This window comes from Pristiophorus japonicus, chromosome 6 (assembly GCF_044704955.1).
Source record: "Pristiophorus japonicus isolate sPriJap1 chromosome 6, sPriJap1.hap1, whole genome shotgun sequence".
Taxonomy (NCBI): Eukaryota; Metazoa; Chordata; class Chondrichthyes; family Pristiophoridae; genus Pristiophorus; species Pristiophorus japonicus.
Window position 1 is genome coordinate 205816178 of NC_091982.1, and position 23706 is coordinate 205839883.

Here is a 23706-nt window from a genome sequence, read left to right on the forward strand (position 1 = left end):
AATACAATATCGGAAAGTGTGAGGTCATCCACCTTGGGAAAAAAAACAGTAAAAGGGAATATTATTTGAATGGGGAGAAATTACAACATGCTGTGGTGCAGAGGGACCTGGGGGTCCTTGTGCATGAATCCCAAAAGGTTAGTTTGCAGGTGCAGCAGGTAATCAGGAAGGCGAATGGAATGTTGGCCTTCTTTGCGAGAGGGATGGAGTACAAAAGCAGGGAGGTCTTGAAGCAACTGTATAAGGTATTGGTGAGGCCGCACCTGGAGTACTGCGTGCAGTTTTGGTCACCTTACTTAAGGAAGGATATACTAGCTTTGGAAGGGGTACAGAGACGATTCACTAGGCTGATTCCAGAAATGAGGGGGTTATGATGATAGATTGAGTAGATTGGGTCTTTACTCGTTGGAGTTCAGAAGGATGAGGGGTGATCTTATATAAACATTTAAAATCATGAAAGGGATAGACAAGATAGAGGCAGAGAGGTTGTTTCCACTGGTAGGGGAGACTAGAACTAGGGGGCACAGCCTCAAAATACGGAGGAGCCAAGTTAAAACCGAGTTGAGAAAGAATTTCTTCTCCCAGAGGGTTGTGAATCTGTGGAATTCTCTGCCCAAGGAAGCAGTTGAGGCTAGCTCATTGAATGTTTTCAAGTCAAAGATAGATAGATTTTTAACCAATAAGGGAATTAAGGGTTACGGGGAGAGGGCGGGTAAGTGGAGCTGAGTCCACGGCCAGATCAGCCATGATGTTATTGAATGGCGGCGCAGGCTCGAGGGGCTAGATGGCCTACTCCTGTTCCTAATTCTTATGTTCTTATTATTTTCTTAACTGGGTGTGGAGCACATTTGAAGACAGAGCTTTCGAGAAAGCCACCAATCTGCTTTGCTCGAACAAGCTGCTGGTACATTATGACCCATGTAAACGTTTAGTTTTGGCATGTGACGCAACGTCATATGGAATTGGTTGCGTGTTACAACAAACCAATGAGTCGGTGAAATTTCAACCTGTCGCGTATGCATCCAAAAGTTTGTCTAAAGCAGAAAGAGCCTACAGTACGGTAGAAAAATAAATTTTGGTATGTGTGTACAGTGTTAAAAATATGCATCAATACCTGTTCGGTCTGAGGTTCGAATTAGAGACCGATCACAAGCTGCTCATTTCATTGTTTTCCGAGAGCAAAGGTATCAATACCAACGCTTCATCCCGCATCCAAAGGTGGGCGCTGACATTATCTGCCTATGATTATGTCATTCGACACAGACCTAGCTCAGAGAATTGTGCCAATGATTTGAGCCGGTTGCCGTTGCCCATACCGGAAGTGGAAACACCACAACCGACAGATTTAATGTTAATCATAGATGCTTTTGAGAGTGAAGGTACCCCTGTCACGGCCCAACAAGTTAAGACCTGGACCAACCAGCACCCGATATTATCGGCGGTAAAGGGTTGCATCCTCAAAGGGGATTGGTCTGTCATTCCTAAGCAAATGTGCGAGGAGGCTAAACCTTAAATTCGTCACAAGAACGAACTGTCTATTCAAGCAGATTGCATATTGTGGGACAATCGAGTTTTAATGCCTAAGAGACGGAGGGAGAAGTTTGTGTATGAGTTACACAGCACACATCCTGCAATAGTGCTGATGAAGGCCATCGCCAGGTCCCAAGTATGGTGGCCAGGAATTGATTCTGAGCTGGAAGCATGCGTGCATCAGTGCAACACCTGCATGCAGCTCAGCAAAGCACCAGCAGAATCGCCGCTGAGTCTGTGGTCATGGCCATCCAAACCTTGGTCCAGGATCCATGTAGATTTAGCAGGTCCCTTCCTGGGCAAGATGCTTTTAGTGGTGGTGGATGCTTATTCGAAGTGGATAGAATGCATAATCATGTCATCCAGTACGTCCACCATGGAGAATCTCAATGTCATGTTCGCGGCACATGGTCTGCCTGACATAGTGGTGAGCGACAATGGGTCGTGCTTCACCAATCAGGAGTTTCAGGAGTTTGTAAAACTTAACGGCATAAAACATGTAAGGTTAGCACCGTCCAACGGACAAGCAGAACGTGCAGTACAAATTATCAAGCAAAGCATGAGGAGAGTAAGCCAAGGGTCACTGCAGACCTGCTTGTCTTGCATACTGCTGAGTTACAGGACAAGACCCCACACACTCACAGGGGTCTCGCCTGCTGAACTCATGATGAAAAGAGGTCTTAAGACCAAGTTATCTCTTGTACACCCGGATTTAAGTAATCATGTTGAATACAGAAGACAAAGTCAACAAGGGTAGCACGATCGCGCAACTGTGTCACGCGAGATTTCTGTTAATGATCCTGTATATATGTTGAATTATGGTCAGGTTCCAAAATCGATCGCTGGTATGGTCATGGCCAAGGAGGGAACAGAGTATTTGTTATTAAGCTCAAGAATGGACAAACTTGCAGGAAACACATGGATCAAACAAAGCTGAGGCACACAGACGAGCCAGAGCAGTCAGACGTAGAAGCCATCGACGACCAACCAACCTACCAGCAGTCTTCAGAGGACTCAAGGGTCATCAGTAAACCCGGAATTTCCATCACGGACGTGTTCAATAAAAATGGACTTGCAATTCCTGACATGGCCACTGCCACCCCCAACAAGTCAGCCATCGAGCCACCAACCACAACAGAGTCCGTACATTCACCCAAAGCCGGAATCAAACTGAGATGGTCAACCCGGGAGCATAAAGCACCGGACCATCTCAACCTGTGAAAGAATGTGATAAGATCTCAGAGCAGGGTATTGTCATGTATGTACATGCTGTTTGAAGCCACCAGATGATATCATTGTTGGAGGCTTCTGAACAGCACGCACATGGTGCTGCTCTGGTATGAAAGGCCAGCCATTTTGTGAGTCAGGCACTTTGGGCCGTAATAAAGCCGAAACAAGGTTGTACCTTGTTCAGTCAAACAGTACTCAGTGTGTACCTTTATTACATACATAACAAACTCTGTCGTTGTTTTTCTCTGTCCCTTTTCTGCATGCCTTTCACAATCATTCTTGTTCTTGTCTTTTATCTATTTGCCGTGAATCTTTTTCTTACTCTTTCTGTCTCAATGGGATCGCTTTTGAATTTTGGGCAGCTAACCGGCACAGCACCAGTCTGCCACCTGTACTGCTGGCCAAGAGGCAGCTGCCAATTAGAGGCCTTGGCCACATTTGAATTTGGCAGGCGAGTGGCTGATGCTGAACTGAGCTCGCAATGCAGCTGACTGTTCCTCAGCCTCAGGAGTGCGACATCTGCAGAGGCTCGCAGATAGCGGGAGGAGCAACACCATGGAGCAAGGCTGGTATCATCCGGCAGTATATTTGCGATATCAGGAGGAGCACTCCAGCTCCTTCTGGCTCCACAAGAAAACTAGTTTTTAAAAAATTTCTGTCCATTTCCTGATCGGAACACCAGTACACAGGGACAGAGCATGCACATCGCAAACTTCAGCGATGTATCCTCAAAATTGCATTCCAGACCATAACTATTTTATTAGGACCCTGATTTGCATGGAAAAGTGGCCTGCCATTTGTTTCTGGCAACTGCTTTGGCCACCCAATGATTGGTGCCCGTGAATATTACAGCATTTTTTCACCCAAGAACCTGATTGACTGGTCCATGTTAATCATGTGACACCAGACATCAATAAGCATTGTCATAAACTCACTGCAGTGTTACAGAGGTACAAGAATACTGACACAAAGTTATTTAGATTAATCATCATCATCATCATCATCATAGGTTGTCCCTCGGAATCGAAGAAGACTTGCTTCCACTCCCGAAGTGAGACCTTTGGTGGCTGAACAGTAAATATCACAGCCACGGACTGTCACAAGTAGGACAGATCGTCGTTGAGGGAAGGGGTGGGTGGGACTGGTTTGCCGCACGCTCTTTCCGCTGCCTGCGCTTAATTTCTGCATGCTCTCGGCGTTGAGACTCGAGGTGCTCAGCGCCCTCTTGGATGCATTTCCTCCACTTAAGGTGGTCTTGGGCCAGGGACTCCCAGGTGTCAGTCCTCATCCAGGCTCACATGCTCAGCATTGAAGCACTGACCACACTCGATCAGCTCTGCTGGACAGGCCACATAGTTCGTATGCCAGACACGAGACTCTCAAAGCAAGTGCTCTACTCAGAGCTCCTTCATGGCAAACATGCCAAAGGAGGGCAGTGGAAACATTAGAAGGACACCCCCAAAGCCGACCTGATAAATTAGATTAATAAATAAATAGATAAAAATGTTTTAGGTGCAAAATTTGTTATTTGTTGTTGTCAGTCTGCAGAGGGTCTGCAGAGTTGATCTTTAAACCTATAAACCTATAACAGAGAGTTTACTAAAGTAGTAGGAACTGACTAAAAACTTTATTTTCATTCAATTTATTTGTAGGAACCAATGGAGTTGTCAGTTAAATGGCAACAGCAGTGAACACAGATGTTAAAACTGATGTCAAACAGGGAAATAATATAAAATTGGCAGTTTTGTCAGTTTATAGCACTAATCCCAGTTCTCTGCCCTTCAAAGATAATTACTGAAATATTTAAGAAAATATCATGAAGGGGTTGGTGTGAAGTTGTTAAAGCCAATTAAGGCCTTGTCATTTACCTGGCAATAAAAACCGATGTTGTTTGCTGCTGATTTTTAGAAAAATGAGCAGAGTGCTTTGGGCTCACCTGCTGAGCTGGACTTACTGCTACAACAAACTTCCACAATGATGAAGTAGGACCAGCATGCACAAAATGAATGCGCAAGGACAGAGGTACCGCCACATATAACGAGTTGATGATGGGGCAGGGGGCGTGAGGGCAACAAATAACATAAATCTTCACTCTGGTTCTGGGATTTATTTTGCTACACAGTGGATCCCCTATTTGTTGACGACCAAGTCAAAAGTGGCTGACTTAGTGAAGTGTCAGCAAAAATAGACTTAAATGCTGACTAACATCTGCAATGAGACACAACTCCAAAGTTCGTTACCTTATGATCCAATTAATAAGAATACATTATTTAAAGCATGGAAGACTGTATCAGAGAAACAGTTGAGTGCAATCACTAATTAAATGGGCTTTGCTTCTCCAGCCCGGTGATATTTATGTAGAAAGTTTTTCTCCAGACTTCAATTCTTGTCAAGCTGTAGTTAATATATTAATCAAGTATTAACATTATTTCAGCACAATTAACACCGGCAGCCTGAAATGGTTTCTTTCAGAAATAATATGGAGATTAAGACATGGTAACATGTGAAATAGGTACACCAAGCAGATGGAAATCATGCTTGACAAATCTTCTGGAATTTTTTGAGGATGTTTCCAGTAGAGTGGACAAGGGAGAACCAGTTGATGTGGTGTATTTGGACTTTCATAAGGCTTTCAACAAGGTCCCACACAAGAGATTAATGTGCAAAGTTAAAGCACATGGGATTGGGGATAGTGTGTTGACGTGGATTGAGAACTGGTTGGCAGACAGGAAGCAAAGAGTAGGAGTAAATTGGTACTTTTCAGAATGGCAGGCAGTGACTAGTGGGTTACCGCAAGGTTCTGTGCTGGGGTCCCAGCTGTTTACATTGTACGTTCATGATTTAGACGAGGGGATTAAATGCAGTATCTCCAAATTTGCGGATGACACTAAGTTGGGTGGCAGTGTGAGCTGCGAGGAGGATGCTATGAGGCTGCAGAGTGACTCGGATAGGTTAGGTGAGTGGGCAAATGCAAGGCAGATGAAGTATAATGTGGATAAATGTGAGGTTATTCACTTTGGTGGTAAAAACAGAGAGACAGACTATTATCTGAATGGCGACAGATTAGGAAAAGGGGAGGTGCAACGGGACCTGGGTGTCATGGTACATCAGTCATTGAAGGTTGGCATGCAGGTACAGCAGGCGGTTAAGAAAGCAAATGGCATGTTGGTCTTCATAGCGAGGGGATTTGAGTACAGGGGCAGGGTGGTGTTACTACAGTTGTACAGGGCCTTGGTGAGGCCACACCTGGCGTATTGTGTACAGTTTTGGTCTCCTAACTTGAGGAAGGACATTCTTGCTATTGAGGGAGTGCAGCGAAGGTTCACCAGACTGATTCCCGGGATGGCGGGACTGACATATCAAGAAAGATTGGATCAACTGGGCTTGTATTCACTGGAATTCAGAAGAATGAGAGGGGATCTCATAGAAACGTTTAAAATTCTGACGGGTTTAGACAGGTTAGATGCAGGAAGAGTGTTCCCAATGTTGGGGAAGTCCAGAACCAGGGGTCATAGTCTAAGGATAAGGTGTAAGCCATTTAGGACTGAGATGAGGAGAAACTTCTTCACTGAGAGAGTGGTGAACCTGTGGAATTCTCTACCACAGAAAGTTGTTGAGGCCAATTCACTAAATATATTCAAAAAGGAGTTAGATGTCGTGCTTACTACTCAGGGGACCAAGGGGTATGGCGAGAAAGCAGGAATGGGGTACTGAAATTGCATGTTCAGCCATGAACTCATTGAATGGCGGTGCAGGCTCGAAGGGCCGAATGGCCTACTCCTACACCTATTTTCTATGGTTCTATGTCTATGTTTCTATCCTCGATGATGTTGAGATGAAAACATCTAGCTGTGTTACTCCATTAGTTGTTGATAATTCAAACATAGAGATGTCGGTAAGCAAAAAGCCTGTTAAACCAGGATTTACAAATTCATTGCTCTGCTTGGTTTCTTACATTTTGCCCACCATCAAAATGTAATTAATGGCCTTAGCCATTACGTGGCTGGTTAAATCATTGTGTAGGCACTTAAGGTGCAAAATTAAAATGTTAGGTGCAAGTACTGATTAGCAAAGTTTCTGGTGCTGAGAAAAAGGATGTTATACTGAATTAACTCACCAAGTGCAAAATGGCCATCAGCTGTAAACCAAATAGTTAACATAAAAACCGAAAGAGAGATTAATATCCCAGTTTTTAAAAACAGAAAAACTTCTCCCAAGAATCTACATTTGCTTACAGAAGCGCTACCTGCATGAATCCAGTTACACCAGGCTTTTTCCGACATATTTTTTTCAAATAGACAGTTTAACAACTGTTCTTATAAGCAGATTGTAAAAATTGCCCTTCACCCGATTGGGGGCGGTAACCTTCCAGGGCCGGAACTTTCTGTGCTGTGCCTGGAAGTCCAGCGGAGCAGGCCAGCGCTATGCGGAAGCTACGCTGATGCGCTACAATGCCCCTCCCCCTCCATTAAAAGGCTATTGCGCACGCTGCAGTCCCTTTGATGGCCGCCATTGCGCCACCAGGGATGCGATCGACAGGGCCAGCAGCCCAGCACCCAAAACGGATTACTGGGCTGCATGATGGCAACTCAATCGACGTGAGGGCTGCCATTGTCAGGCCGACCCAAGAGTCAGAAAGCAAATAAGGATGGCGGCCCAGAGTGCTAAAGGCTTCCCCTTTAAGGGATTCCCTGGCGACAGATGTCCACCAGCTTCGCAACCCATGAAACTGGCATTGGCATCCACCAGCGCCAGCCTCGCTGCCCGCGGGGCAATTTCCCTGATGGGGAATTGAGAGATTAGTGCAGGGCAGTGAGGGGTCAGCGCACACGCTGATGACTTCATTGCTGATTACGTGCCGACCCGGGGCACTAATTGTGGGGCATGGTGGTGCCGGGACAGCGCACCCCAAACCTCAGGGGCAATTTCCCAGGAGGCGGTAGCGCCCTCCCTCCTATGGGTGAAAATGCCATTGCGCCACATTAGCGCCCTCCAGAGGCAGTAATGGGGCTATAAAATGGTGCAATTTTGCCATGTGTCTCTTACTTCCTGCTATACTGAGTTATTGTAGCCAGAATGTAACGCTGGAATTTTGCTGGCACTCAAAGGACAGGATTGGTGGTGGGTCAGCTATTAAATTTAAATAATTTGACAGCGGGTCGGGATTCTGCCGTCAACCTGCTACTTTCCCAGATGTCGGGTCTGTCAACGCTGAACAGATCCGACACGCAGCGGCGGCGGAGGCAATTTAGATGATTAAGACCTTGTTAAGAGGCTATTAAAGAAAATTTTGAGCTGAACATACCATTTTACCAGGTTTTCCATGAGATTCCTACTGCTCGGGAATCACGTCAGTTAAGGATGTCAGGGGTTCTGTCAGCATGAATCTATTTCTTTACCTGACAGCTGCAAATGTGCGATAAAAGCTCCCATCTCACAGCTGTTCACTTTCCAAGATCAGAACCTCATGCTTACTGCATTTGGAAGACAGGTTGAGCTTTATGCAGGTTGCAAGTGTTTGGAGTAATCTCTCTATCCAGTGTCACCTCATTGGAACAACCTCACTCACTACTGACAGATCGCTTCTGTCATCTCAAGTTCACCTGCCATCTATTACATTAGCATTGGTGCCCTTGAAACTATCACACCTTGGTTCTCAGAATCCCACCACGATCAGCCCCAACAGCAACAGCACCAACAAAGCCAATCTTCTTTGCAATTAACTGATGCTGCACAGGACACAGGGCATCAGCATCTGACAACATTGCTGCCAGGTATGCCAGGGATGGCCTCACCATGGCCACATTTACTTCACTTGACGTCCATGCATTACTTTCACATTGATCACCATTGCAGGGGATGCCATTATGTCTCACCATTCACTGCAACTCACTAAGCCTCTTCCAAAGGTGCACAAACATCTCTCCAAGAAGGCAAAGTGTGGAAAATAAAGTTAGTAATGTTTGTCAACCCCAGCAGGCTGAGCGGCCCCCGACCTGCGAGCACCATCGGAGCAGGCCGGGGAGCAGAAGCAGCAGCGTGGCTGAGTACCACTCCAGGGAGCAGCACGTATTGGAGCAGGAGAGCAACAACAGTGAAAAGGGACATCACCAAGATCCAGATCGGTGATTGGAGCGTGGGCAGATACAGCAGGAGCAGCGAGGTCAGGGCGAGGGAGCGGCGAGAGATTGCAGAGCGACATGATTGGGGTCCAGGAGAGGCGAGAGTTCGTGGCCCAGAAGAGGCGAGGGCCCAAGTGCAGCACGGGCCAGCCTACACTGCAATATGTGTGCGCACTAAGTCCGTGCAGCAGAGCTGGTCTCCAGTCATCTTGGTTAATCCTTGCTACTGGACCAAGACCTAGCTCTGTCAAGCCCTTGTGGTGGCCAGTGTGCAATGGTCACCACATGTTAAAAAAATCCATGCACAAGTATCTTCCACCCTTCAAGATTTAGTTGGGGACCTGGAATTTTAGGTCCTTCATTGAAACACCTGTGAACTTTTTGACGTGGAAGCAAGTCATCCTCGATTCGAGGGATTGCCTATGATGATGATGATGAGGATGAACAGAAACTTTACATGAACATTGGCGAAAGCACCAAAGTACCTACCCTTGTGTGTTGTTAGTGGTATGTTTGCACTCGGATGAGGGTGAGTGTGAGGGGTGGTGAGTGAGATGGGGATGTGATAATGTAGATAGAGAGGGCTGGGTTGAGGTGGAAAGTAAATTGTTGTGAGTAAGGCTGTGCAGGAGTAGGGTAGGGAAGACAGTGATGGGGATGTGATGAGCGGCACAGCAGGATGAGGTTGAGTGTGGCTTTGCAGTAACATTTTGTGATCTACTGAGATTATGGAAAGGTTTACACCACTGTAGCCAGGTCCTCCTGATGACATCCCTGTTTGTGCCCTCTTGTGCAATGTGCAACCAGGCTGTGTTGGTCTCCTGAGGAGGTCTGTTCCACCCATTGCAAGGTAAGAGAACCTCCCTGCGTGCTATGACTTCTTCCATAAACATCTGCAGGGAGTCATGGGACAGCCTGAGTGCAGCCCTGCACCTCTGTGCAGAGTTTCTCAGTGTTTGCAACACCTCAATGCTGGAGAATACTAACAGCACAAATGCCAAAATAAATTTACACATGGTCCCTTTAAACAAACCGGCTGATGATGTGTCATCAAATGACGTCATCAGACCCGCTTTCTTTAGTTTGGCCGGGATCCTCGCTGGGCGGGCTTAACAAGCCCAATCAGGGAAAAGTCATGAGGGATGCCAGGATGGAGACAGGAGCGGGGTCGGAGACAGGAGCGGGGTTAGATCCCGCCATCGACATCGCCGCCTCGCTCCCGCCTCGGTAGGTGAATTCACGGCCCAAGAATTAACCAAATCAATAGCTGTACTAATTAAGTTGAGGCTGTCAGTGCTTGCCATTATTACAAAATAAAATCGACAACAACATCTGTTGTCTGCACATGCGCAGTTAAATGCAGAAATTCAGAGGTTACTGTCAGTGATACCCTGCTCGTCCACAGGGTGCACTATTGCAGTTTTTGCCGATGGAATCAGGACAGAAATCCCTGTAGTGGCGTGAACTTAGTGTAATTACCTATTAGCCTTGCAGAAGAATATTAATGTTGCAGATTTTAATATACAAATATATATTTTTTTAGTTTTTCTGTTTTTCTCTTTTATCTCTCTCCCTTAATCCCATGTATATGTCCCAATCTTTATTTTGCTTCCTATACAATGATTTAACTGTAATTCTTATTTCCTGTATTTTACTTTGTAGTTTGCAGTCTGCGTCTCTCAGTGCTGATTGCTTGAAGATTCCCCTACTCGTTGCTCTGTGCACAGATGTCACAGATCCAATACAGAGGGTGCCACACTGGATCAGAAGGGAGATTATTCAAACTCTCCACTGACAATCCCACTAAAGGTCTGTGGGCAACTGTACGCGAGGTGAACGGAAAAACTCGTTCCATCTCCGCTCTGACCTAATTGCGAGCCATTGTCAATTAATAACTTGAGGATACATAAGACACCCTCCTGTCAATTCAGAAAGCAGAAAATATTCACAATGTTAGACCATTTTGTACAGGCTAATCTAATGTCCAGATTTTTTAGCAAATATAATATTTCATAAAGGCAGAAACATAGACATTTGTGGGTTTCATGGATATTTTCCAGTGTGAAGTTCATCAACAATAATGTCTTGCCCATGTTAATAATGCCAATCCTAAGTCACAATTTAAAAAGGAGCTTCATTTGCTGAGCTTGTTGGAGGCTAATGTCCAGCAGTTTATTCACAGATGATAGCATAGCTTTCATGGTCATTGACAAACAATCCAATAACAGAACACTGATTAAGGTTCAATTGACACATTGCTCAAAACAATCAAACAATGGACTATGTTCTTACAAGGCTAATGCCACAAAATACACCTGTTGCAAACAAGATTGCTGTCTGGAGCACAGACATTCATTGAATTAAAATTCATTGAATTAGCATTTAAAATATACTTTCTATTCTAAGGCTTTATCTCAACAAATTCCTGAATAAGTAAACTACAATCAACTACAACACTTTGCACATTTCCAGTCAGCCGTTTCAAATTGCTACTTTTCCTATTTTTATAAAAACAGATCAAATGTATAATCTTTCATATACATTTTCAAATTAGAAAGCTGTAATTGGCTGTTGCATTGTCACTGTATTTTGCATCTCTTTTATCCATCATTCAGCGTGATATCATGATTCCACCTTGTTTTTATTTTGCCATTACCTGATCAACTGTGTTCCATTAGAATAAAAAGTATTTTCATTAAAAAGGACGACCATTAGATATTTTATGTACATTAATGTTTAAACGAATCATACCCATAATGGTACAAAACTACATATCATTGATAACGCGCAGTTAACTGGCATTTATTCTCTTGTACAATCAGTAAACTGCTAAAGATCCAGTTCACTGTACTGAGTAACATTTTCCTGTTTATCTGAAAAAAATGGATAATTACAGATAACATGTAAATTAAGAGTTGTTTAAAAGGAATGGAAAGCCACTTGTTCTTGCTAAAGGAAAGGAATCAAAGTTCTGCATTTTAATCTTAAGAGATATCAGCACCATGTGTAATTGCTCCAGCAAGAGGAAAAGATGAAATAAAGTATTCTGAGTTACTTGCACATATCCCAATTAGTAACCTCTGACCTTCATCTGTGTGTGTGAGTGGTGTGTGTGTTGGGGTGGGGGGGTGGGTACGGAGTGCATGGACAGGGGGAGGGCTGTTGGGGAGAGTCTTATATTATGAAGTTATATACTTAGGCCATACTTGTAGACTTGTCGCCCATTTTAGAATAATATATCGCTGTCAATGTTTTGGTGCTGATTTATGCCCTGCCTTAATATGAATCATCTTTCTGAATTTTATTTAGTCATTTATATGAAATAACATTTTTAAAACAGCTGTGATTATTTAATTTTTTTATAAGGATTTGATATGTGAATGAAATGAAAATGCATTGCAAATGCTTTAACGCTACTAGGTCCCACAAGTTTGCTGTCCATTACCATATACTTTCTATGACATACATCAATAACTTCTCTAGGACTGCTCTGTGAATGCCCTCAGCTTTTTTGCATCCTCTATCATCTTTTCCAAGGTTACCATCAATGTCTGTCTCCATCAGGATACTACCGTCTTTGAGCAAACTGCCTATTTGCTTTGAATCTACTTTCATCTTCTCTAGTCGTGATCACATCTTTTTGAAGAAAAAATTAACTTTTTTGCCAACACAACAGTTTGCAAAACTAAGTTTCCTTGATTTGTTTTCCCCTTTGATTATGATAGCATTATTCAGCTAGTTGCTAGGCATTACTTTTGGTATTTTGCATGGATATACTTTGTATCCATGCCCAGTCTCAAAGAGACCAGGTTCACATTTTCAATGCCTTTCATCTTGAACCAACAAGATGTGCCTACTATTTTTATTGGCAAACTACAGCCAAACTGCAAAATTCAGCTTTAAAATGATCTAAAAACAAATATATTCACAATTAGGATATAATGTGAAAAAGTTTTGAAATTTGTTAACGCTTATATGTATCAAAATTATGATGACCAAATGGATTATTAAAATGGTTGATCTCCCATCGTGTTGCTCATGGTAAGTCAGATGATATGTTGGTTTATAGCAACACATCCCCCATCAGAAGCAGACTTCAGAGCCCGCTGGTGCAGAAGGAGGCTCAAAAAACTAGTGCAAATAATCACTCTGTTATAACAGTAGGGGTGCTACACAATGTAATGCATAATGTATTATTATGTTACTAAAGTGCAGCGATGTTTAAAGTGGCCTATTTGTTTAGGGTCACATATTTTTCATTGCTGTAAATAGAGACAAGCTGCACATTACGGGTGTTTGCGGATTGACAGTTGCTTGCAAATTCCCAGCTGCAGTTCAGAATAAACTAACATGAAATGACTGCCTTTCTTTCCCTCTTTTATATACTTTTGGCACTTTGAAGTGTGATGAACTCAAAACTTTTATGGATATATAATTAAATTGGTTAAAAATGATAAATTGATATTCCTATGCAGCTGTTCTTTTTTTTATCAGCCATGAATAATGAATGCATGTGTGATTTGCTTGCATTATAATGTTCAATATAAAAGTAGCTTTCAATGAATATTCTTATCACAGATATACATTAAACCTCAATAAAGCAGATGACGCAAAACCAATAAATCGGTGTGCTTTTTAGAGCTCCGATGCAAGTGCTCAAATGCTAAAACTAGCCACCCATTTTATTCTACACAGTATTTGTGCTTTCTCATTTAAGAATGTGGTAACAATCTCCATTGCTATGTATTTCAACCAATTTGTGTATATGTTTAAAATTTTAAAGAAGAATACACAAACTGATGTAATCACGATTTCGGATATCACCATATAAAGTATTAGATTTTTAAAAATGTTGTTAATTAATAGCTTTAATCATTTTATAATCCGCTGCAAAAAAGTTGACCTAAATGCCTAATAAAGATATAAAAGCAAGATTATATTTCATACAATATAAGCTGTCTCTGATATTAAAAATAGTTCACCACTAAACTGAAACCAAATATATATTTGATTTCCCATCAAATCTAGATAGTGATATAATGGATGGCTATCAACATCCCCTGCCTGCACCCCACCTCCCCATACCCCCAAAATATCCGCGATACACTAAAGAAGTTAAAAGGTTGACCTGGCCATCTCACTTGATTCCATAAGTAACATTATATACTCAGTTTCATGTATAGGCACATTTGGTTTATATAGAGTTGCGGTGATCTGACCTATTGTAAAACAATTTCAACAGAGCTTGAGAGAACCTTGATCTCATCCCTATGTTACATTTGTATAGCTAATGGGCTGGATTTAGGCTTTGACGGTTTTGGGGCGTTAATGGCGGCGGGGTGGGAACATTAGTGGCCGGGAATAGTTTGTGCTTCAGTATGTAAGTTTGGGCATCTGGGCCCTGCGTCAGGGGGCGCAGCGCTAAGGGAGGTGTTGTACACTTCTCGTGGCGCAAGGATGAGGAACTCCCAAGCTAAAGAGACGGCCTGGGAGCACTCCGAGAGACATTTGGGGTGGGGTGGTCGGGGGTGGGGGGGTGGTGCTGTGGGGGGAAAGTTTAAAAAAAAAACACAAAAACATTCCCAGAACATTGCCCACACCATCACAAATCCCTGAAAAGTTTTAAAGAAAAAAAAATCACACTTACTTTCGGAGTCCATTATCTACCTCTTCACCGACGGGATCGTAGGACCGCCCTGATTTCCCAGGCAGTCATTGCGGGTGCACTTCCAGGTGGACGGGTTGGGCAGGAGTTCAAACCTGCGCCAGTGTCACAATCAGAGGCGTTGCACACAGCTCTTCCGGACGGTGCTGCTTAGTGCCGCCACAAAACCGCTCCCGAGGATCGCGGCGGGATACTGACGCCCTCACCGCTGCCATTGCCACCACTCTGGAGCGAAACCCAGAGCACAGAATACCGGAAAAGCCAGCCCAATATTTTTATATGTGCATTGTCTTTACTCTTCATTCGTGTTAGGATTTAGGATTGACTTTATTAAGACGATGTTATATAAAATGAATAGATTACTTTGTTGAGCTCAGTAAAATGTGGCAAGGGAATGATGTGTAGGCTTTTCCCAACATTTATCATTGCAGCATTACCAACTGATGTAATTTATGGATTAAAACACATTAAAATTAGACACATAAAGTATCAAGAGATCAAAAGAAAAACTGATTGTACAATAAGCATTGTTTCCATAGTCATTTTGATTCCTTTCCCATTAGCTTTGTCCATTGTATACTGAGAAGACAGGTATACGGCAAGCGAGACCCAGGAGGGCAGAGAAAACGCTTCAAGGACGCCCTCAAAGCCAGCTTGAAAAATTGTAATATCCCCACTGATTCTTGTGAATCCCTGGCCCAAGACCGCTCAAAGTGGAGGAGAAGAATTCGAGAAGGCGCCGAACACGTTGAGTGTCTCCGTCGGGAGCATGCGGAAGCCAAGTACAAACAGCGGAAGGAGCATATGACAAACCAAGCACCCCACCCACCACCTGCCCCATCTGTGATAGAGTCTATAGGTCCCACATTGGACTCATTAGTCACCTTAGAACTCATATTAGTGTGGAAGCAAGTCATCCTGGGCTTCAGGGGACTGTCTAAGGAGAACAAGAAGATAATGATTGTTACTCTTGAAATCATCAATCCAACTCTGAACTATCTGAAATCACTGTGGATGACTTCTTGAAACACTTGCAGTTATGAAAGTTCAGTACAAGAAAGATGTATATATAAGAGCGAAACCAGACTGTTGATTGAACAAGGTCAGTGCCAAGGTAAGAAGCATTTAATGAAATTCATTCAACACCACTGGGAACATTTATTGCACCAATCAGTGCTGCCGCATTGATTCCTCTTTTCGCAGCATTTAGGAGTCAGAGTTATACTGCTTGCTTTCCACTGGTATTAAGTAAGGTTCAAGAAGAGTTCCACATAAATGTAATGAAATGTAGGCACAGATCACCGATTACTAGTCTTTGACTGCCAGCTGATGTAATACACCTGGAAGAGATGGGCTCACTATTAACATCAATATTTTAACTTCAGTAACATTCGGCGTATTATTATGTACATTTGTTTTTTGTATGTTGCAAAATATTGTGTTCCACCAATGTGAAATGTGCAATATAACTGAGGCATTAGTAAATGATGGGAGCACTCAGTATCAGCCAGAAGGACTTAAGTTTTTGTAACTTTATTAACCCCAAAATCACATATCAGAGTTTTTACCATCAAAATTGGATGAAACTAGATAAATTCCAGAATAGGTTGTTATTTAGCAGCAGTAGTTGAACCATTTAGTTAATTACTACTAAATAATGGCTCAGATTCTGCGGTGGTTAATGATGGCGAACTGTTAGCCATCATTACCCCTGAAACTGATCATAACTTCAGGATTTAGTGAATGCTGACCGCAAATTATGGGTCAATATGATTTACTACCACCAAAAAATTACTTCCTTTCCAAACCAGATATGATCAGATGAGCTGAACTAGAGCATTACTTATCACTGCAATAGCTTTGAAACCATTTATTCAATTCTCATCTTCTGCAACCTTCTAGCAGAGCCATGTGATTTTGTTTCATAAGGGGTCTGATGTGAATAAAACCACTTCCAATTTCTTGTGGTCATCATAAGATTTCCTTATATAATTTTTCACAATCACAATTTTGCTTCTGCATTAAATTAGGTGTCATGACATAACTGCTTACCATCAGCAGTTTCACTTTCTTTGGCAATATTTTGTGTTGGTCACGGTAACGAATAACATCATCAGGGAAATTAATGTTGTCCCATTTCAGGTATTCAGTTTCAGCATCAAGTGGGGGGAGGGGTAATTGTAATCTCCATAAAGGGGTGGGTTTGGGTTGGGTGGCATGTAAAAATGTAGAAAATCTGAAACCAGACCACAACCCAGTTTTAATGGAGGCAGGACTGTGGGTTGGCAACCAACTCACTTGCAGGAGGTAGGTTGGTCATTTAAATATTTTAATGAGGCTGCATGCCTCAGAATTAACCACTATTTAAAGTTAACCCAAGCTGGCCATGTTCCCTGGAACTCAGGAAACTCATCGGCTAAAGGGAGACGAGCACTGCTGGATCCAGGAGGTAAGTGCAAGTCCACTTAACTGCTAGATCCAATTTACCTGCTTCACCCACCCCCCACAATTAGACATACCCCAACCCGTCTGATCTCCCCCTTGAGTTTTCTAATCTCCTCCCCCTGACTCTTCCGAGCTCCCACCCGAGGCCCCCAATCTCCCACCCCACCACACTCCCCACAGAATCTTCCGAAAGAAATAGAAAGACTTGGATTTATATAGCGCCTTTCATGACCACTGGATGTCTCAAAGCGCTTTACAGCCAATGAAGTACTTATGGAGTGTAGTCACTGTTGTAATGCAAACAGGTTTACAATTTTGTTAGAAATAGAGTTGAAATGAATTCCTCCCGTCATGTCACCAACACAACGCATCTAGAGGAAATCTTTTTTAGCAGTTCCTTAACTCAAACTTCAGAAGAACATCCTCTGCTGCATTTGTTGATACTTTCCATTCCTCACACTAGCTATCCTTGTGACCTTTTTGACTGACATTGTTAATTCATGCTGTATCTAGGGTTAGGTGTTATTCTATGTATAGGTAATACAAATAAAGGTCAGTAATGACAGTGTTGAGTCCTGATTGATAAAATAAAGCAAAAATTTAGACAGTGCGGTTGCACCACCAGAAGTGCAGGGGGTGGGGGGTGTGGGAACGGGGGTGGGGGGCAGGTGGAACTTCTGCCCATCTCTTTACCTCAGTATGATCCCATTCCAAATTCCTTGAGCAGCAACTTGCCCTCCAAGAGGGTGAGTCACACTCTCTGGATCGGGCCAATGATCTAGGAGAGGAAACTTTTTATACTCTTCCCACCTTCAACGCAAGGCCCAGAATCAAATGGTTATTAATCCTGCTGGGATCGATTAGCACTCATTTCCTGATTGGTGGGGCTCAGAACAGCATCTACACCAATTCTCAGCAGATGCAGGAACTGCTGTGCCTATCATAGATGCATCTGGTGAGATTCCTGGGTAGCTCAAGCACACCTCCAGACATGGCACCAAACTGCTGTTAGGACGTGTGGGAAGGCAGAAGAAGTACCCACCATCAATTGATCAAAATGTACTGCTGCTAAACTAAAGGGGCAAAAACCTGGCCGATCCAGGTTCCATCCCAAATTCTGATGCCTCCATTGACTGCACCCAAATTCAATCCTAGAGGGAGCAGAATTTGTGGCCTAGAGGATACAATTTGGTTTGGGGCTGTGTGTGGTTGGAGAATTTTCATAGTCTATCTGGAAGCTAAAAGGTTCATGAAAAATCTGTAAATAAAATGATGTTCTGGTGAGGTATTACTAGTGAATCCATTGAGAGGCAATCCATAATGGATCATGCTGGCAACTGGCAATGGTTGTTTTTCGTTAAAACAATCATCTGGAAATCATAAAAATCAGAAATATAATTTGCCAGTGACCAAAGAGGAAAAGAGATGTAAAAGCATCAAAATATTGGCCCTGAAATTCGGGTCGGAGACTTCCTTTGGACGAACGCCTGCGACCCAAAATGTTTCTACAAAAGTACCTGGTGGTTCTGGAGGCGCCTTGGATTTAAGTCGGAGGTGTCCACGTCTTCTAGATATACAAGTAAAAGCTGGAGTCACGTGGGCCTGGACAACCAATCACGGTACAGTATTCTCATTGATAATAATGGGAACTCCATATCTCTGAATTCCTATTAATATCAATGAGAATACTCCTTAAAACACCCAAACACAACCATAATTTTTTTTTAAAAACACCTCACATATATAAAATTAATTGAAATTAAAATTAATGTTTTAGAAAAAATATATTTTTTGGATTTTTTTTATGTGTTTCAATAGGGTATAAAATAAACTTACCTGAGTGGACAGGATTTTTAACATAAAAATGGGTGCTTAAATTTTATTTTTATATGTTTTAAAACTCTTATGCTGGTAAAAGTAGGCTATGCGGTTGTTTTTACCAGGCACAAGAGTTTGAAGGACATTCACTAGGCAGGAGATGGACAAATAGCCCAATCTCGCCTGCATGAATGTCCTTCCTGCAGTGATATGGAAGATCTGTCAAGAGATATTTTCGGCGCATGCGCATTATGCGCTGAAAACCGGCATTTGCGAAGCCTCGCCGGGTCCATGCGCATTCCGTACGGACCCAGCGAGACCAGGATCTCAGGGCCATTGTTTATTTTTAAATAAAATCTCAGCTAAATTTGATTACTGTAAGATAACAAAACAGTAAAGATGAATATAGCAATTTGAAAGATTTAGGATCCCTTCAGGCTTAGATAAGGAAGTAGAACTGAATTAGATTAACACACAGTGATATTTGAAGGCTGAGGAAATGGAAGATATTTTATGCTCGTTAAAATTGCCAAAAATTATGGCGATATTTATTAAACATTACAAGTTAGATTCAAAATGATTTTATTGGCTGCAGGAATCCTATTTTTAAAAGAGCTAAAAACAAAAAGAAACAAAATCCATGGAGGGTTTCATAACAGCTTAATACTTTTTATATGAACATTATGCCTATGGTGCTCTACATGAGGAAATGGTTTGTGATTATTTTGCAGTAGAACTATAAGATGGGGGACTATCTGAGTGATTAGTTAGACCCTGAGTTAGCTTCTGATAAAGCAATAAATAAGACAGACTGACGTTAGTGATTCACAGAACAGTGAGTTCAGATGTTGAAGGGAAAGCATATATGAAACCAAGAAACACAAAAATACAGTGAATGAGCTAAGCAAATCAAATAATGGCCAGGCTTGAGCAAGTAGCTTGAACAAATTGTTATGGACTGTTCTAAGTGTGCAGAGGCGAGAATAACCGTAGCTGTGGGTGGAGATTTTACACTTCCACATAGCATGGGCAGAATGTGCAAAGGCGCACATGGTGGAATGAGTACTGGAAGTGCACTGCCCAATAGTTTATGGCAGGGCAATGCTGTGGGAGTAGGGGCTTATACTTTTGGAGTCTGCGAGTCCCATTAGATGTTCAAAAAAAATGTAAATGTAAATGGGGCCTCCCTGTCCTCCATTTTCCTGTGATTTGTTATACCTGTGTGATGGGGCCACAGTACAGCTGCACTCCCAAGAAAAATAACTGTCTGATCTTTCTAAAGATGTGTTTCCATTGGTTTTATGAGGATTGAGAATATGGTTTCTTTTGTATTATTTATTTCCCTTTGTTTCATTTATTTAGGCACATGCATTAGTTTTCCTGTTAGTTTAATTTTGCCTTTCACTTTATTTTTATTTTTTCCTACCACCTACTATTCAAGTGAATTTCATTGCATTGCAACAGCACTGCCGGTAGAATAAGCAATCCTTTTGAACAAAGAGCTGGTGAGTGGGACTAATCAGGTCGCTCTTTCATAGAGCCGGCACAGGTACGATGAGTTGATTGGCATGCTTCTGTGCTGTATGATTCAATGATTCTATGATTTTCTCTGGGCCACAGGGAGTCAGAAGATGAGGAGTTTGAGGAGTGATAAGAGAGATGTCTGCCTGTACTTAAGGTGGGTTATATAGACCTACTGTTATTCATGTAATAAGCTTCACACACCCTGGCAGAGCTACTTGAGCAAGTTAGAGGACATGTGCCACTGTCACCAAGGCTTGCCCAGGGAGTCTGAGATCATACACTCAAGGTGCCTGCTTGTTGAACAAGCAGAAACGTTGTCTTGAGTTGAGATGAAGATCGTTGAAGGAACACATGCACACAATATACACAACCTGCATGCCGACCTGGATGACTGTAAGTGACTGTGCATCAGACAGCTACATTACTTGATGTGTTTTGGCCTTGGAAGATGTGACAATGGTATGGCTTTTAATTGTATATTTCATCTTGAAAGTGTGCCCTACTGAGATACAGGTATGCATGAAATGCAAAGAAAGAGCTGGAAGGTTATGTAAGGGCTTGGCCTGGGTGAGCAGTAAATGTGTAACACATTGTCAGGCATCAGTTTGTACCAAAGAAAAATACTGTGGAGGGCCATCAAACTGAAACAGTAACGCTGTTTCTCTCTCCACAGTTGTTGCCTGACCCGCTGAGATTTCCAGCATTTTCATTTTTTGTATCAGTTTGTAGCATGCAACTTTAGGCCACCAAGGAGATGCAGAATACATTTGGGTAATCTTTAAAAACATAGGAACATAGAAAATAGGTGCAGGAGTAGGCCATTCTGCCCTTCGAGCCAGTACCACCATTCAAAATGATGATGGCTGATCATGCAACTTCAGTACCCCATTCCTGCTTTCTCTCCATACCCCTTGATCCCTTTAGCCGTAAGGGCCATATCTAACTCCCTTTTGAATATATCTAACGAACTGGCCTCAACAACTTTCTGTAGTAGATGTCATGTATCTCACACTACTGTATATAACTGTATCGTACCATGCGAGACATGACTGTAACTAGATATGACCTGTAACCACAACCATACTTTTCCACCAGGGGTGCACTTGCAGGAGACAATGCAGATCTGTTCCACACAGGTATATAAAGGCAGGTCTCAGGCAAGTGTGGCACTCGAGAGCTGTGAAATAAAGGTGCAGGTCCTAAGTGACCTTGATTTCAGCATGTGTCTCGTGTAAGTCTGTATTGCAGGGTCAGGACTTTACAGTGGCGACAAGTTACGGGATCACAGAATCCACAGAATGGCGAACAACGGCTCAGATGAGAAATACAATGCTGGAGACAATTGGGAGGACTTTATAGAAAGGCTCCAGCAAAGCTTTGTAACCAAAGACTGGTTGGGCGACGATAAGGCAGATAAGAGAAGAGCCCTTCTCTTGACCAGCTGTGGCTTGAAAACATACGCCTTAATGAAGGACCTGCTGGCACCCGAGAAACCAGCAAGCAAGTTCTTTGAGGAGTTGAGCACACTGGTGAGAGACCACCTGAAGCCAGCGAGCAGCCTACAGATGGCCAGATGCAGGTTGTACAACTACAGACGCTATGTGGGCCAGAGCATATCCGACTTTGTGGCGGAACTTCGGAGGCTGGCTAGTTTATATGAGTTCTCGGATGAACTAAGGAAAGAAGTACTAAGAGACTTTTTTATTGAAGGAATCGGCCACGCAGGCATATTCCGAAAGCTTATAGAGACCAAGAACTTGACCCTAGAGGCAGCAGCACTGGTCGCACAGACATTCTTGCAGGAGAAGAAGAAATGAGGTTGATCTATACTGCGGGTACGACAACTAACGAAACATCGGAACAGGGGTTCACAGTGTGAAACGAGCCGCTACCCCCACACACAGACAAAGGCAGGAGAGATGGCCTTCAACAGCAGGCAGTGGTGCCAGAAGCCATCAAGGGCCACATGAACGGCCGTTCACACCTCATCAACCCACAATGCGAGCAATCAACTACAGACTGAGAAAAGCTCAAGAGAGATCAGCCAGACGCAGCTCATCCTTCGGAAGCAATGGAAGCGGTCTGTGCTGGAGATGTGAGGGAAGGCACTCAACAAGGGAGTGTTGATTTCAGCATGCTGCTTGCAGAACTGGCATCTGGCTAGCATGTGCAGAAAAACAATAGCTCGGCTGGTATACGAATCAAAAGGGTCGGAAAGCGAACCAGAAGACGGTGAGGATAGTGCCCGGGAGGCTGAGGTACAGCGGGTCAACACGATCAATGTCCACTATTCTTACAACAAGACGCCTCCAATAATGATGAGGATCCTATTCAACGGGATACCCGTCAACATGGAACTGGACACGGGAGCTAGTCAATCTCTCATGAGTGTCCAACAATTTGAACAGCTGTGGCCGCACAAAAGCAACAGAACAAAACTCACAAGGATCGACACCAAACTAAGGACCTATACCAAAGAAATCGTCCCAGTCCTTGGCAGCGCACAAACAAAGGGACGGTGAACTGACTTCCCCTGTGGATTGTCCCCGGAGATCTCCCAGCACTGTTGGGGAGAAGCTGGCTAGCAAAACTAAATTGGAAATGGGATGATGTTCACGCCATGTCGTCAGAGGAACGAACCTCCTGCTGAACAGTTCTAAGTCGTTTTGAACATCTCTTTCAGGCAGGTGTGGGCATCTTCAAAGGGGCTAAAGTTAAAATCTACATCACACAGGATGCCAGCCTGGTCCATCACAAGGCTAGAGCTGTGCCTTATGTGATGAGGGAAAAAATTGAACACGAACTGGACCGGCTTCTGCGGTAAGGCATTATCTCACCCGTGGAATTTAGCGACTGGGCAAGCCCCATCGTCCCCGTCATGAAGCCTGATGGATCCGTACGAATCTGTGGGGATTATAAGTCTACCATAAACAGAGTCTCCCTACAGGACCAATATCCGCAGCCAAGAGCGGAGGACCTATTTGCCACATTTGCTGGAGGAAAACTTTTCTCGAAACTAGATCTCATATCTGCGTATATGACGCAAGAACTGACCGAAGAGTCCAAGCTACTTACCACCATCAACACACATCGAGGCCTTTTCATGTACAATCGATGCCCATTCGGCATCAGGTCAGCAGCTACTATATTCCAGCGCAACATGGAGAATCTGCTCAAGTCCATCCCGGGGACGGTTGTGTTTCAAGATGACATACTCAACACGGGCAGGGACACCGACTCCCATCTCCACAATTTGCAGGAAGTACTAAGTCGATTGGATCGGGTAGGCCTAAGAGTTAAGAAATCCAAATGTCTGTTTCTCGTGCCCGAGGTTGAATTTTTGGGCAGAAGGATTGCCGCTGATAGAATCCG